This window comes from Anolis carolinensis, unplaced genomic scaffold, assembly GCF_035594765.1.
Source record: "Anolis carolinensis isolate JA03-04 unplaced genomic scaffold, rAnoCar3.1.pri scaffold_13, whole genome shotgun sequence".
NCBI lineage: Eukaryota > Metazoa > Chordata > Lepidosauria > Squamata > Dactyloidae > Anolis > Anolis carolinensis.
Window position 1 is genome coordinate 17,138,077 of NW_026943824.1, and position 3,062 is coordinate 17,141,138.

At 33.6% G+C, this 3,062-nt stretch overlaps 1 long non-coding RNA gene across 1 annotated transcript; it reads left to right on the plus strand.

Moving 5' to 3' along the window:
• Window positions 1-40: 40 nt before the first annotated feature.
• Window positions 41-2,788, plus strand: LOC134294176 (uncharacterized). Its single transcript, XR_010001145.1, has 2 exons — window positions 41-1,199; window positions 1,974-2,788. It is a non-coding gene; the product is annotated as an uncharacterized LOC134294176 (long non-coding RNA).
• The last annotated feature ends 274 nt before the right edge of the window (window positions 2,789-3,062 follow it).

Here is a 3,062-nt window from a genome sequence, read left to right on the forward strand (position 1 = left end):
CCCGGGCGCTGTTTCGCGGCGGCACGCTGCCTTCTTTCCGGTGGGCCGCTCTAGGAAAGCGCTGGCTGCTGGAGCTTCCGCTTGAGGCCTTGGAAGGCCTCTCCAGTCAGAAAGCAAATGTCAGGCTGGTATATTTATAAATTGTTTGTTAATGTTTTTATGTTTTTGTCCCTTTTGGGGGAAATAAAGAGGGGTATAAATAAATAACAGTAATAATAATAATAATAATAAAAATAATTTATAATAATATATTAGTCAATCGAATAATAATAATAATAAGGCTGGTATATTTATAAATTGTTTGCTAATGTTTTTATGTTTTTGTCCCCTTTGGGGGAAATAAAGAGGGGTATAAATGAATAACAGTAATAATAATAATAAAAAAAATAATTTATAATAATATATTAGTCAATCGAATAATAATAATAATAATAATAATAATAATAATAATAATAATAATAATAATAATAATCTGGGATCACAAACCAGCAAAGATCGTGGAAAATGAGCACGCAAAGATACTGTGGGACTTCCGAATCCAGACTGACAAAGTTCTGGAACACAACACACCAGACATCACAGTTATGGAAAAGAAAAAGGTTTGGATCATTGATGTCGCCATCCCAGGTGAAAAACAACAGGAAAAACTCAGCCGCTCTCAGGACCTCAAGATGGAACTGCAAAGACTCTGGCAGAAACCAGTGCAGGTGGTCCCAGTGGTGATGGGCACACTGGGTGCCGTGCCAAAAGATCTCAGCCGGCATTTGGAAACAATAGACATTGACACAATTACGATCTGGCAACTGCAAAAGGCCACCCTGCTGGGATCTGCACGCATCATCCGAAAATACATCACACAGTCCTAGACACTTGGGAAGTGTTCGACTTGTGGTTTCGTGAAACGAAATCCAGCATATCTATCTTGTTTGCTGTGTCATACAACGTTGTTGTGTCAATAATAATAATAATCTAATAATAATATTTTCGATTGTGTGTTGATGCTTTTATGTCAAGCTGCTTTGAGTCTCCTTTGGGAGAGATAAAGCAAGGTATAAATAAATACTTTATATATATGTGTGTGTGTGTATATAATATTTATTTATACCTTGTTTTATTCGATTTACTAAAATATTATATTTATTTATACCTTGCTTTATCTCTCCCAAAAGGGACTCAAAGCAGCTTGACATAAAAGCAAGGTATAAATTAATATAATATAATATTATATATATATATATCTTGTTTTATTCAATTTACTAAAATATTATATTTATTTATACCTTGCTTTATCTCTCCCAAAAGGGACTCAAAGCAGCTTTACATAAAAGCAAGGTATAAATAAATATTATATATATGTGTGTGTGTGTATATAATATTTATTTATACCTTGTTTTATTCGATTTACTAAAATACTATATTTATTTATACCTTGCTTTATCTCTCCCAAAAGGGACTCGAAGCAGCTTTACATAAAAGCAAGGTATAAATAAATATTATATATGTGTGTGTGTGTGTGTGTGTGTATATATAATATTTATTTATACCTTGTTTTATTCAATTTACTAAAATATTATATTTATTTATACCTTGCTTTATCTCTCCCAAAAGGGACTCAAAGCAGCTTTACATAAAAGCAAGGTATAAATAAATATTAATATATATATATATATGTGTGTGTGTGTGTGTGTATAATATTTATTTATACCTTGTTTTATTCGATTTACTAAAATATTATATTTATTTATACCTTGCTTTATCTCTCCCAAAAGGGACTCAAAGCAGCTTTACATAAAGGCAAGGTATAAATAAATATTATATGTGTGTGTGTGTGTGTATTTATTTATACCTTGTTTTATTCGATTTACTAAAATATTATATTATATTATTAATTATATTATATAATTTATATATTTATTTATACCTTGCTTTTATGTCAAGCTGCTTTGAGTCCCCTTTGGGAGAGATAAAGCAAGGTATAAATAAATATATAAATTTATTTATACCTTGCTTTGTTCAATTTACTAAAATATTATTATACAGTAGAGTCTCACTTATCCAACATAAACGGGCCGGCAGAACGTTGGATAAGCGAATATCTTGGATAATAAGGAGGGATTAAGGGAAAGCCTATTAAACATCAAATTAGGTTAAGATTTTACAAATTAAGCACCAAAACATCATATTATACACACATTTGACAGAAAAAGCCGTTCAATACGCAGTAATGTTATGTTGTAATTACTGTATTTATGAATTTAGCACCAAAATATCATGATATATTGAAAACATTGACTACAAAAATGGCTTGGATAATCCAGAAACTTGGATAAGTGAGGCTTGGATAAGTGAGACTCTACTGTATATATATGTGTGTGTGTGTGTGTGTGTGTGTGTGTGTAATGTGCATATTTCCCATGGAGTAAACTACAAAACCACTGGACCAAATCACACCAAATTTGGCCACAAAATACATAGTCATCTGTTGGAGTATGGTTGTATTTGTATGAAATGTAAATCAAGTGTTTACTGCTGATGAGCAAGAGTGTGTATTTTTCAGTAATGAAATAGTTGACAGCAGGCTAGTTTTGACTGACAGCCTGTTGTGATTGCTATGACCTATCAGGCCTTTGGGAGTCGGAACTTCCTCTGGACAGAGGATTGTGTTTCTTATCTTATCTGTGGAGTTCGGCTTGAGCATTCGCTAACGATGGACTATGAATGCTATGCTCTGAAGCCGAGAAATGCAAACTGTAAATAGTTATGTAAATAAAGTTAATCAACAGTTGGACTTCGCCTGCTGGAGTTTTTTCTTGACCAGTGCTGATTCTCCGCATGGGAATACAGTCTGGAGAAGGAGGTGAGACCGGGATGATGAATTTTGGAATCCACTCTGCACCCCATCATCCCCTGGCATCATCCAATCAATCTGCATGCGGCAGCGTGTCAGCAAAAATGGCTAGGCGTGTCAGTGCTGACACGCGTGTCATAGGTTGGCCATCACTGGTTTAGTACAATGTGACGTTGCTAATCTATTTCAGACAATAAGCAATAGAAAATGGACA